Source organism: Polyodon spathula, chromosome 17 (genome assembly GCF_017654505.1).
Source record: "Polyodon spathula isolate WHYD16114869_AA chromosome 17, ASM1765450v1, whole genome shotgun sequence".
Taxonomy (NCBI): domain Eukaryota; kingdom Metazoa; phylum Chordata; class Actinopteri; order Acipenseriformes; family Polyodontidae; genus Polyodon; species Polyodon spathula.
Window position 1 is genome coordinate 30,558,565 of NC_054550.1, and position 15,443 is coordinate 30,574,007.

Sequence of the window (15,443 nt, forward strand, 5' to 3'; positions counted from 1 at the left end):
CTATACCCTGCATAATCTTGTTCGAATAGCAACCAGTTACTAAAAGCAAGATCTGCTTTATTTAACGAGATACAAACTGAGAGGGGTACTCGTTTATACATGGAAAACGTTTCTTTGAAAACGTGAATCACCGGGAATCAAGTGAAGTGCTATCCATGGTGCTGAATTCTATCTCCACACTTCGGTCTACTTACGTATTATTAGGTTCCCTTGTATATTATTATTATTATTATTATTATTATTATTATTATTATTATTATTATTATTATTATTATTATTATTATTATTATAATAATAATAATAATAATAATAATAATTTGGCAGATACCTCTATCCAATGCGACTTATAGGTGTACAAGGCCAGTTAAGGGTTACAGAGCAAGATTATTATTATTTAAATACAGTATAGTTTAAAATAAGTGCAATAATACTACTTTATTTTTCATTTTATATAGCGCCTTTCATAGTGTAAAACCATCACAAAGCACTTTACAAGATATGAGACTAGGGTATGTGGACTATGCATCAGCTGCAGAGTCACTTACAAAAATGTCTCACCCCAAAGATGAAGCACAAGGAGGTTAAATGACTTGCTTAGGGTCACAGAATGACTCAGTGTGCTGAGCTAGCTACTGGTTACAAGCCTGTTTCTTTAACCACTGGACCACACAGCCTCCTATACTCAAATATAATATGAACTAGGATGCAACAAGTTAGGATTACAAGAAGTTATATTTACAATGATATATTAACAATGCAGTAGTGCAAGAATAGTGCATCTGCTAAGAATCCAGTAGCACGGGCCTTCATTTATATAGTATGTAAAGAAAGACATTGCTGCATGATTCTTTCTAAATAAAAGTCTCTTGTTGCTATGTTCTATGTGTCAATAGCAGAGATGACAGAGAGAGACTTCTACACACTATTAATACAAATGTTTGGCTATTATGTTCACATTGGAAGTTTTTTTTTTTCTTGAGACAATTAAGACTCAATCCACCTGTTGGTTAATAATACTGAACACTAAATAAAATACCTTTCTTCCAAGTTATTGATCTTCAGCTTTTTTTTAGATGTCTGCAAAATACCAACTGGTGGCACAGTTAAATTTGAATGCTACTTTCTTTTTTTCCCCTTCCACCATCTAAGATAAATAACCTTCTTAGCATCTGAGAGTAAATAGTGAAATGAACACTTGCAGGGACATTCAAAGTGTTTTGAACAGGACAAAATGAGCTGACACCCCCCACACCCCCACCCCCTGTGAAAATGTAATTTGCCTTTTAATCTGTCTCTGCAAACCTAGGCTGTCCACAATTAAATGAGTAAACAGTTCTATTCCATTTTGTGTAGACTAGACTGGATTGTTGGCAGCCACACAGATGGAACACAGCAGGTTTTTATAAATTAACCATTTCTGCATAAGGAAGATACCTGAACAGAGATAAAATAAAATTATGGAGAAAGGATGCACAACAAGTCTCTGTGATGTATCAGATTTTCTACCAAAAGTGAGGCAAGGCCATGATAATGTACAATTGGCACTTAAGACCTTTACTCTTGAGTGGAAGGTAGTCTGATCGACCACAGAGGCCCATTATGTTTTCTATTTATACAGCAGACCACTAGTATTAGTTTAATGATTCTGAGGTTTTTAATTTGTTTTAAAGCGCAGTATTAGTTCTAAAAGCTGTTTTACCCTCTAAAAGCAGGCAGTTTCAGCAACACAGACATTTGTATAGGAACATAGTTTAAGGAACAAAACTTATTTAATCACAAATGCAAGTCATTAAAGAAGTGAGCTCTAATAAGTTCAACATTATCTGACCAATCAGCACCTGGCAGAGGGCTTTATTCCAATTATATACTGATATTGATTGAGAATGACTAAAACAGCAGTTTTATTTGGGAATGACCAGACTTCACTGTTATGGGAGAAAAGTGGTTGTTTTGTGTGTGTACTGATCATTTCAAATGGACCATAGGCAGATAGGGATTCATATTCATAATTATACCGAAATTACAAACAGTAGTTCAATAGGATTTTGCAGTTCTTAGGTATATAATATATTAAGTTCACTTCAGTCAGAATTTAGGTAACTTTAGTTTAATAAGATATTAAATCTCACTCAGTACTATAATCCCAGAATTAACTGCAGAGATGTTGCAGAGATTATGCATTTTTATTGAAACAAGTATAGTGAAAATCAAAATACATTTGATATCAAATTGATATAAGAAAGGTAGGACAAATAACAACAGATACAATATGTGGTTTTAGCTGTTCTTATTACAACAGGTTCTATATTAAATCACACCATCGATTGGTACTCAGTAATTGTGTCGACAAGATAACATGAGAAAGCTTTGTTTTATGTTGTGTAATTGATACACTTTAAAAAGGTTTTATTCTAGTGTAACAACTTAAATTACATTGAAGGGAATTACCCTGATTGTCCGAATATCTGCACACCCCTAAAATGTGGCACTGTCTCTTCTCAGTATATCCTTCAGTGTATTTTCTGAAATTCCATGGCACAAAGGGTGTACAGATCAGGGGGAAGTACATGAAAGAAGAAATCATACGTGTGTTTTTGCAGAGGCATATAAATTCACAGAAGCGTGTGTGGAAAGCATTATTTGGCTTCGCTATATTTTAGAAAATGTGTGGGAGGAAAAAAGATACAAAATATGCAAAAACACTTGAAGATCATCAAGATGATAAAGACAACTGACTGCATTCCTGATAATGAAGGTGAAGAACCTTCTCTAAGGACAGTGTCTCATCAAAACGTTCTTTTTGTTATCGGTGGTTTTAGCAGTGACTCTTCATTTGGGAACAGCACCATCCCTGAAAGAACACAGTGAAAAAACAAAAGCAATCTGAATAAAAATGAATGTAGCAAAACAAGAATAAAGAAAACTAAGGTAGGTTTATTCTTGAATGACTCCAATATATGTAAATGCCAAAGAATTAGAAAATCTTATGAACAACAATAAACATAATCAGACAGAAGGCAAAAATAGATCAGCACTTTCTAAGCTTCAGCAATCAAGCAGCCAGAAAACACAATCTTCCAGCTGACAAAATGTACAGTTGTGTACAGTAAGTCAAAACATATAAGAAAATATGAAAAACATATGTGTCTATATAAAGGGATGGTTTTTTTTAGCTTTGTTTGTATCAGAGTAGGATGTCTTTTCTGTCAGGTCAGTGATATCCATTGTGGAAAACTAAAATCAGTATGGTTGGCAAAGTATAATCCTGCTGGACGTTCCATAGATTGCAGCTGCTTTACAACCAGCTCCTGATGAATTCAAATATATATTTAAATATGAGATAATGAATTGATGGTTTATTGGGTTATTGACCTCCTTCAGTTGTACGAGGCCACTGAAGTAATTCCTTCAGACATGATCTATACAGTATAGGTAAAAGGCATCAGTAATAGGGACAGTTCTGAGCTTATTTTCTACAGGTTAAAGACACTGCAACAAAAATTAAGCAGATGTGAGATAAAAGACATAACTAATGATACACTGTTTAGAAAACCACAAGGGGTCTGTTTCTTCGTTTAGCATTTGAATCACTTTCAATTGTTTCTAAACTTGCTGTCTTTTAAGTGTATTTAACCTTCAGCCCCTTGACCTTTACAGACATTGCCTCTGTTGCTCTTGTATGTGTCTGTCATTTTCCAACAATATGTCTGTATCGGACCATGCACACTCCTCTGAAATGTTATCCAATGTGCATTTCAATGCTAGGTCTGATCATCTTTTGCCCCAGCAAAATGCAGATCAAGTCTGAACACTACAAAGCAGTGTCTGGCAATACCAGCACTGGACAGTCTTCTAAAGTATAAGTAACGTTAGGGTGCACAATTCACCTGTGTGCTTTAGGTTACTAATTCTACCAACCTTCCACCAAGAGAATGCTCAAAGCAACATTATGTGACAATCAATCAGGGTTGTAGGCTTACTATATACAGTATGTCTCAGGTGAAGTTTTGCTAGTATGAAGGGCTTGTAAGTATGCAGTGCTAATGTTGTTTTTCCCACAGTTTCAATTTTAAAATCATTATTTGTTAATAAAGGATGGATGATGTAGGTTTAAGCATATCTGTAGGAGAATGTACAATGACCTTCTTTGACTGACTCAAAACTAATTAATCACAATTAGAAACTAAAGGCTGGCTAGCTAATGATAAATTGTTTATTAAAACGCAAGGGACTTGTTTCTTGGTTTAGAATAAGAATCACTTTCGATTATTTTTGAATTTTTGCTTTTGTTTCTGACATTTTTTAACAATATCTGACTCCCCACCCACTCTCTAAACATGAACTAATATGCATTTGTAGCAGGGCAGAAGAGCCCTATGTGAAAAGATGGGGCAGTGCAGAACCCTGCAAAAATGTATTATGTTTATTTAAAAGAATGGTTTGCGGGTTGTGTTGTTATGATTTGTTGTATTGTATTATATTGTATGTATTGTTATAGTTCTTGTACTTGTACCCGCAGTACTTGTCATTGTCAACTTCCTGGTGTGGGGACATCAGCACTTGACTATCCTGTCACAGCATTGCAATCCATTTAAATACTAGGTTTGATAGTTCAGCATAAATATGATCCAAACTATGTTCAGTCGTATATATATATATATATATATATTATATATATATATATATATATATATATATATATATATATATATACATTGTAACGGAACTGGGTCTTTTCGGATTCAAACTGAATAGAGTCTGACTTATCTGAAGGTCTTTATAAAGCCTCAACTTTAAATTTAACTCACAGCATTATAATTATGTATAAATTATAAGCTCTCATCATACGTCCTGAAGTATGTATGCAGTATCTTTTTGATGCAAAAAAACATGTTTTGTACATCAGCTGTACAGGAAGTGTATTGCCTGAACAGATTACACCTAATCTGTGTGCTGCACAAAAAATAAATAAATAAATAAATTAAATAAACACTTGTGTAGATTTAGCAAGTACTATATGGTTCTTTTCTTTTAATAGACTCCATAATGGTTGCATGTGGTTTTCAATTTAAATGTTAAGGTTTGTCAACACAATGACTTTGAGCACAGTGCTACAAAGACACAAGTGATTTTCTTCCACATCTTTCTTGGCTGCTGTGGATAAAACAGCTGGCAAATGGAGATAATACAGCTTTACTGCCTATGAAAGCAAAATCCATTGAAATCCACTAGTGCCCACCACCTGCTGTTTCTTGGCTTACAGACTCCTTACAGACACTACTCAGATACTATCCGGTGTCTTGAATTAAAAATATCAGCTTGTATGCCATGTGTCATGCTTAACAATACCCTTATCCACCACCTGTTGTCTTCCATAATATATAACATTAATAATATGCTAAACAGTGATATGTTACCTTAACATAAACAAAGCCTGGTACACATTCTGAAGACCTTCCTTTCAGTTCTCTAGGTGTTCCAAGGCTTCACTCCATGTTAATAAAGCATGTTGGTACATTAATGGTCTGGAAATAAGTTTACTGGCAGACCCCAAACCTTTAGTTGGACTCACAGTTATGGTGGGCATTGATCTTGTACTACCTAACCTTATCTTAAGGGGTAAGTACGATATTTTATTGAACTTGAATGTGACCAATGTGATACATACTCTTTCATAGACCGTGGATAGCCAGGATATTCCAGAAAGTACTAATGATTCAGTGAACTGCCATACTACCACAAACCCTAACAAAAACGTAAGGAAAAATAAAGCTTGTTTTAAAGCCATGGCTGTATTTAAATAATTTTAAAAATAATAATAATAATAATACATACAAACATAGGGATTGCTTCTTACTTAATACTGGCATGCATTAAAGGGTCTGAATGAGCTTATGGTGCCCAAAGCTGTAGTGTTGCACAAATGATATTCATCCATTATTATCTAGACTAACATATAAATAATTTATGATACCAGAAGTGTGATTGCTGGCTCTAATTAGTTAGAGTTAGTTATTAATAGCTTGCTTGCTCAGTCATTTTTGTTGTTCAGCAGACTCTGTGGGACAATGATTTGACAGCAAAATAAAATAACAATTCTAGACATCCATCTTGGTTGAAAGAGCAAGCTTTTAAAGATGTGCTAAATTAGGAAATAGAAAATCTATTTCTACACTACAAATCCAAAGAAAAATGGTTGCAATCCTTTTTCTTGTAAATGTGAGCAGTTATGCTTTCAGTTCGTTCACAAGAAGATGCTTCCCAAAAAACAGTATAAAAAAAACAGTAAATCAGATGAAAATAAAATGTCATATTGTAAGGTAACACAATACAAACTGATTTCACAAACAATTGCATATCAGTTAGCCCAAGATGTACATGGAACACTACAGTGTAGTCCTATTTTACATGTTTTATAATAATATTTTTTAGAGAAGGAGTGAGAGTCAAAAACATGTTTATTACAAAGGGAAGCAGAGAAAAAAAAACTTTACAAATGTTGTTTTCTATTAAGATTACTTATAGAAAAATCCCTGAAAGCTTGGCAAAAATAGTATTTTTTGAGGAAAATAGTCTTATATATTTGATAAAAGACTGTAGTATAGTTTTATACAAAAGTATTGCAAAGCACTGTACAGACATAGCAGAAAAAAAAGAACAAACCACAATACATTTCTATAGCATGTCACGCATACAACTGCCACAATCAGACCATTTAAATAACAGATTTAAATAACAGTATACACATAATAATAATAATAATAATAATAATAATAATAATAATAATAATAATAATAATACAAAAGCAGCAATATTAAAGTTACATTAAAACCCATTAAGATAAGAAAGCCATTTTATAAAAGTGCATTTGTCTTGACTTAAACTGCAATGGTCCCAACTTCCCTGACAAAAAAAGGCAGAGTAGTCCATAATTTAGGAGCGCTGCATAGACCATAGGAATAACCAGCAGCCCCACATCCTGTGATCTCAGAGTGCGGTTTGGAAGATACGGGGTCAGTAACTCCTGCAAATAACTAGGTGATATCTATTCAGGACCTTGTAAGTTATCAGCAAAATCTTAAAAACAATTCTATACTGCACATGGAGCCACTGTAAAGAGGCCAAAACAGGGGTAATATGTTCACTTTTCTTGGTTTTAGTCAGAATTCTAGAGGCAGTATTCTGAACAAGCTGCAAGCGGCATCAGATACAGAAATAATTGATCTGTTTTACTATATTCCTCCAACGGTAAAAATATATTTTAGTAACTTCCTTAATATGACCCTCAAATGATAGATCAGGATCAAAGATGACCCCCCCCCAAACTGTTAATTTCTAGTTTAAGTTTTGATGAGAGACTGCAAGACATTTACTTTTAGTTGGTTCTGTGAGCCCACTAGCATAACCTCTGTTTTATCTGAATCCAACAATAGACTTTCTGTAACATCCAGTGCTTGATGTCATATTCTTCATATGCATATTCCAAGGCAAACTTTAAAGAAATGCTTGAGAAAAGTGCAGCTCTTCTCAAGGCCACTCTGAGAAATTTCCACACTCATCAAAGCATCACCCACTTCATATTCTTTCCTCCTGTGATCATCATCATGTGAAAAGTCAGATCTGATATAATGCTTTGGAGACGCGGTGAAATTTCCATAGCTAGGTAACAGCAGAATAAATGCTAGATCACTATCAGAGAAAAGGGAATATCTCACTCATTTCTATTTTTTAGAGTGATTGTTTTATTTTTGTATTCTGATAATTAGATTTTTTAAACTATTAAACTGTATTTAACAATGGTGTTGGATATAATAATAAAAAAGCCCAGCATTTACATATGAATTCGGTTACTAAGTAAGCCTGATGATTCTTTAATGCATTCATTGTTAACCCAGAGCCACTTAATTATGAGATGTCCCACAGGCCTCCACAGTTCAATTACAGAGAGCCTTCAAACTCCATTGAGGTTGAAGCCCAGGTGTGTAAGCAGAAGGTAAAGATAAAGGACAGGTCAAAAATCAAGTCCACCAGCCTAACTGTGGCATATTGCCTGGAATACTTCATCTAGTGTTACAATGTATCAGTGTCATATCAAAATGGGTTTGATAACTCTGGACTGTTGGTGATGCCTCATTAACAGTGATGGTTAGGTGCATTCTTTGACTGTTAAGGTTTTTCAGCTAAAACAAATTGACATGTGAAATGTAATACCTGAGATATTGCATAGTACCTTCATCCACACCATGATTCTACCCGATATAGAATGAACATGTTGGCTGTTTTCACCATAAAGTGCACAGTTTTTCTTGAGGTAAAAAAAAAAAATAACATTAGGATGTTAAGTTTTTATCAAATGTAACCCTAATGACTTGACCTGATCTAGAAACACATGGAGTAAAGTCATCAATGTCAATGTTATATTTTATTTGAAAATTACAAATAACAAATGACTGCCTTTTAAACACAAATGCATTTCCTTCAGCTACTGTACTGTATGCTTTTCTTTATTAACAAATGCATCATGCCATTCAAAGGTGTCTTAGCTCACCTACTTCACTGCAATTAACCTGCCATTTCAGTTGCATGTCACTCGCTTTTTCAATGGCATTTCCCCATCTACTATCTACTTGGATTTTTTGCACTTAGACATCCATTAGTCGTATTTCCAAAAACAGCCCTGCTGCATTTATAATGGAGTCATTTCCCTGAAGCTGAAGTAGGCCATTAGTTGCTTCAGCACCAGAAACCTTGCATGCATGTATTACAAATCTTTCCCATCTTCACTCTGAAATGGCCTGGATTGCCATTAAATCTTCTCGTGCTGCTTTGCTTATCCTTAATCTTGTTGTGATGCATCCTTCCTCTGTATTCTCTTTATCTACTCTATACCTTCCTGTCAGTTTCATTTCAAACTACTTGTCTGTGCTCATTACTCTTTACTAGACTAGAAAATGTGTATTTTGACCAGGATTTTGTTTAACTACAACTAATTTTACTTTCATTGGTTTTAATGCATACATTGAGGACATTTATTCATCCTGCAATCACATTGTGGTGGCAGGTTTTGATAGCAATATATGTCAGATATGCAAAAAGGAATAGGGACAATGGGAAATATTCACGAGTTTGCAGAGTGCCAATGAATCCATGAAGTGTTTATTTAAATGTATTTTCACGAGAAGCTTAATTAGTGTGTAGGTGTTTCAAAATATTGAATAAATCTGACTTCTTGCAACATGTAAAGTGATAGGTATTTATTTTGAAGGACAGAGTACAAGGAGGCTGAGTGATTTGTTCAGGGTCACACACAGTGGATCAGTAGCTAAGCATGGATTTGAACCAGAAATCTCCTGGTATCAAGCACTTTTCTTTAACCACTGGACCACCAAGCCTCCTGAAAACACAAATATTTTTGATGGTTTGGTTGCCATGCAGGAAGTGTAGTTTTGCTAGTTAAACATTCACTTATTGCTATTATACTCTGTGGGATACACTGGTCTGTGGGTTTTTAAAAGGACTTAAATACATGATTTCCTAATATCTTAACTTGAGATGATCCCATGAGGCAATTCAGCCTATTTACCACAGAGAATGATTCATATTGTTCTAGTCGATCCAAAACTGAAAAAAACTTTTAGCATTTAAATGGATTTCTTATGACTTCATTGATCTGCTGTTGCTTTATCACATAGTGCACATATGCAATCCCATAATCTTACTGCATGTTGCACACTGAACATTGTAAGCCCAGCCAAAGGGATGCAAATGAGAAGCTATTTCTCAAGAGCAGCAGTCCACAATACTGAACAGAATATCATCATTTCAATGGAAAACCCATGATATAGCCCTTTGTAGTATGACTCAGTTCAATGAAAACACAAATGAGTATGACAGACATTCCCTGTTGGATGTCTATGACAATCTTTTCCATTTCCAATGTTATAGCTTCTAAGACAGAGCCCAGGGACACATGGAGTTTCACCAGAAGGAACTAGAATTTTTTGTAACATCTAGAAGGGATTCGGGGGCAGTAGGTATCACCTGACCACAATAGCTAACATTAACAGCCATTTGGATGTTGCAGAATACAGCCACATTGAACCTTCTTTGACAGTTAACAACTGTTCAAGCAGCTTCTTATACTGTAGGTTCTGAAATGGAAAAGCAGGTACCCACTCTCTTTTGTTTCTAAATTTAGCTTTAAATGTGTCTCACTGCTGTATAATTAAGGCAAATCAAAGCATGAAAATTACTCCAATGAGAGGATGTGTTTTTAAAAAAATCTAATCATATTTTTTTTTATACTGAGGCAGCCAACGATTTCATCTTTAATTTATTATCCAATCTAACCCGGCGTTTGACAAAGATCACATGTATCTATGGCATATTTGTACAATTCCCATTTATACCTTGTCCAACTACCTCCAGTAATGTATGTCGTTAATTGTAAAATTCATGGCTTTATTCATGTTAGACCATACTCTATGGTGTAACAGAGCTTTCACAGAAACAGAAATCTCCAGATGATTCTTTAGTTGCAACCCTTCCCCAGTGATATATTTGAGGTAGATCCTAGATAAGAGTATCCAGAAAAGGCCCAGTCATATTTAATATTAACATGCTGAGTAAGCATCATTGTCTATATAAAACCTTGCACAGAATATGTCAGAACGTGTATCCAATATGTATTTAGTGCAATTAACTAATTTGAATTGTACTATTTAAAAGTAAACCACATATTCAGGGAATAGTTAACAATTACTTTTTTTTTTTTAAATAAATATAATCAAAAACAAATTTTGCACACATGTGCAATTTTATGTAGATACGTTCTTGTCCTTCAGATTCTTTTTTCCTATCTATTCCATGTGAAATCTATCCTCCCACTGCTAGAGCTAATTATAATAATTACACCTTTCCTTTTTCATCTCCACTTGCTTTTTTTGTTCCTCTGTTTCTTGCCCACTAATTTGAAAGCCAAATAGACCTGCGATTAAAAAAAGGAGCTGTGGAGGATAGCAGGGTGCACTGACACCATTTTTCCACCCATTTCTTTATATGCAATAATTATATTTTTGCTGGCATTTTTACATATTATATTAGTCCACATTTATTTCATTCGAGCATGGACCTGTGCCAATTTCTCTAATATGTTAAACACAATTCACAATACACCTATGTTTTCAATCTGTCTGACTACTTACTTTGGACATAAGTGTACTGTGTGCTGGGATTAAATAAGGGTGTTTCATTGAATGGTGTAATTGGTTTAATGTAAAACATTACAGACAGCAATGTTGAGCGAATCTTAATTCTGAACTATTCCACCTACCCTTAAAACAATGCATTAAATGATAGTTGAGCTAATTTTACTCAAGGTAAATTAGCTAGAGTTAAATCACATTGTGTTTTTTTTTTTCCTGTGATATCTTTTGAATGCAGGCCTACAGATTAATGGATTTAGACCTGCCTGCCTCCTGCTCTAATTTCCACCATTGATTGTAATTCTAGACTCTGGAGGCTGCAGATGGTGTCAAACCAGACTACTATTGTCCATTTTATAATCATCTTTCCTGCCCAGAGTTATTGAAAATGTTATTTTAAATGTTTCCTGATCAGTATGTAATTCCAGTGGAAAATATGTTTTTATTTTTTTGGGGGGGGGATTAATCTATTAGTGTCCAGTGGTACATAGAGAATGCATAACGAATTAAGGAGGCACACATTATTCCAATGATAATCATTTCAATTCAAGAAATACTAACACAAATTGGTCTGGAATAAAAGAAAACTACAATCTGACACATTAGCAACTGCTAATGTAAGGTATGATTCTGCCTCGATTTCTGTCTAGATTTATTAATCAACCTGCATGCGAGGGACAATTTGCAATAGCAGTCATTACGTTTTGATGCATCTGTGGTGTAAATACCCCTATGTTTATAACAACATCGTCACTGGCAGTTTAAAATCAGCACTGTGCATCTCAAGTAACAAATAACCTCCAAAATGAATGTACAATTTGGCATGTTTGCTGCAGTACATCATAATATAATATACATAGGGTTTAATTATACTGTATACAGTTTCATTACTGAATGACAATCTTATATAAAGTCACAGTTCAGTTGTAATACAATGTTAGAATGATTGTATCCAGAGGAAAAAAAAGAAAAAAATATGCATTTGTCTGTTATCAGAAATGTATATACATACATGCAGTAGGTTATGAATGTCTAAAGTAAAACTGTTTAGTTTAATTGCTTCAGTTACCTATGTATATTTTGTTCTTTTCTTTTTTAATTTATTTTTTATTACTCGCCATTGATTGAAATGCAACTTTAGTTTGTGTATTGAGAAGGGATTGATGTTCTACATTTTTAATTATGTAGATGCAGATTGTAGACTCATTTTACATTTGTTTTGTTATTAAAATATTAATGCACACAGCATATATTGCAAAGGTGAAAACCTAAATCTAGTGTGCTAAGTGTCTGGTGCATAATGTTGCATCATATCATTTTCTGCATTACAAGTAAATGTTACACTTCATTATGCCTTTCAAGATATTATAACACAGTGAGTTTATTTGTATTTCTTTCCTGTTTAATACAAACAATGTCCATTCCTTGATAACAAATATTTTGTCATTTGAATTAATATGTATATGGACTATTTTTGTATTAATTTGTTTTACATACAACACCATTAAATACCTCATACAAAAAATGCTTTTTTGGTAAATACCACAGTAAATTTGGTAGGCATTTTATCAAACCAGTCCTGACTATCTAATTGATTCAGATGCCTAATCCCCTATGGATTATCTATGGAAAGAGTGCAGTGATTTAAGCTTTTTCTGTGATACTGCACAGTAAAGAGGTCATATAAATAGAATCTGGAACGCGGCTCTATGTTGACTCAATGGATTTCACTGAAATCTACAAGACAGAGCTTTTTCAAAGAATGATATTTGCACACCTGAGCCAAAAGTCTGCAATAATGGACATCTGCCCTCTTCAAAAACAAACAAACAAACAAAAAAACAATTCTAACAATAATATTACTAATAACAAATCCCCCAAACAGTCCATGTGAAGAACAAATTGTAACAAAATACTCTTTCTAAATTAAAGAGGATGCATCTGACATGTATGTAAATATCATAGGAAGGTATGTATTGCAGGGCGTGAGGAATAGAACTGATCCTAACAGCAGCGGATCTGATATGGGACCTGTGTCTCCCTGTTGTAATCAGACTGTTATTCTATACAAAGAACAAGCCTTGTAAATAATATCCATTTATTTCCGGCAGGATGTTACAGTATGTTTATTTTCAACTGACACAAATACTACCACTAATTTGGTGGGTAAAAATACAGTGCCTAGCCTATTCCCTGCTGTCAGACATAGGGTAGCTCAGTCAGAGGGCATATTGGCGATTTGCTACTGTTAGTCTTCTTTGTAGCATGTTGCTGCTGTACCATATTATTCTGAGCCTTGGTATCAAAGCATCTGACCCTCAGACCATTCCATCATTATCTGTGTTTGACATTCCTACTTGTAACAGTGCATTGCATTCTCCCATGGCTTACAGTCTATGGAGTAATCCAGCTATTTACATTAGGCTGGTAAAAATCAGTATCTTCTACTTAAATCTGATTTAGTTACTATTAAGAGGACTTTCCACCTTGCTTTATAAAATGTGGGCATCTCAGAGTTTTATCAATGCGAGGTGATTATATACTTCACAATATCTGTTGACATATTTTGAACTGATTCATTTTTTATCACAGTATTTTATTACCTAATGTGCTGGGTTGTTGTGTGAGTCTAGGGACAAATATCAATGAACTTTCAATGAAGAAATATATTCTTACAATGCATTACTATGGATATACTGTAGACTGGTCTTAATGTTTGTTTTCACCTAGGCAAAGTGGCTCCAACAGATGTGCTCCACACTTTAAATGCAACATTAATGTCTGGCTTCTAAATAGCATATCAGAAGATCAAATGAGGCTGCTAAAAATTATTTCATATTGACAAGCAGATATACCCATGCGGCAAGACATAAGAAAAAATATAAAGCTGCCTCAGACAAGATATAATTGTTGACAAAAAAAAACCTGCCTGGCTTCCTCAAGGTTTTTATCCCAACAGATGAAAAAGCTGCCTGGGAAGTTATGTAACACTTAACATGCCGAATCATTTCAACCACACCAATAAATTCACTCACAAAAACACAATGCTGCAACAGCAGCAGCAGGAATCAGTGTACCATTCTTGTAGCAAATCTTATAGTTGATGTATTGAATTGGGCAGCTATGTAAGACTTAACTGATAACACAACTGCAGAAGACCAAAATACCGTTGCTCCTAAGGACTTCTGTTCCAACTTTTATTGAATCTATTTTATCCATTTAAATAAGTTTGAACTTTGGTATTTTCCATTGACTTAAAAATATGATTATTATTCCAAAGATTTCCTCTTTTCAGCCCAAAAGTAGGGTGACAATATGGCTGCAAGTTCAGCTGGATAATTAGGTTTTTTACTCACTTCCAAATGCATTAGGCACATTTTACCAGTCTCTTTTCTTTAAGAGATGCAGGACTGCAATTACCAGAATGTCTCAAGCAGTACTTGTGAATAAGGAGCCACGGGCATATATCACTTTTTTAAGTACCAGGTCTAATTCCCTTCACTTTCCCTATAGGTTGCTTGGCTCAGGCGGGATTACACTAGCCAGACACATCTCTTTCCTGAGACCCATATTTAACTCTCCCTTGACTCTGCTCTGTTCCCTTTTTTATATTACCCTAACATCATGTCCCCCTGATCAGCATGAAACTAACAGATCTCTTTGACAATCAATCCTAACTACCCATGTTTGGAACCTTAGTATTAGATCTAAAGCAGCTGCAATGAGAACACCCTTTTTTTTCTTTTTTTTTTTTTATATTACTGAGCGAACTCATGGCAGATATTACCAGAATGTATGAGTGGATCGAGAGTTTGACAACTCGAGAGTTCTCATTATCTACCCCATGTTAGGAATAACGAAAGTGTTAGTATTTTGAGGAATATCATAATCATAGTATTGCGGAGTTGGCCAGCTGCAATGAGAACACAGTAGGAGTTTTAATTTAACAAGGGCCTGATAGGTTTGACTAATCACAAGCAGATCTACACCTGTACATCTGTGTGATGCACTCAGAGAGTTAGTGTCTAGCTCATTGCTTAAGTGTTAGTATTACTATTATTAATATTAGTATTAGTGTGAGTATTAGTATTATCACACAGTTTTGTAGAATCATCACAATTTGTACAATCACTGGTACAGCCAACCTTTTCTACCTACAAATATTCAGTTAAAATAATGAATCTGAATCTTCTGCTGAAAGCTAACAATTGACATAACTGTATTTAAAACATATTAAAG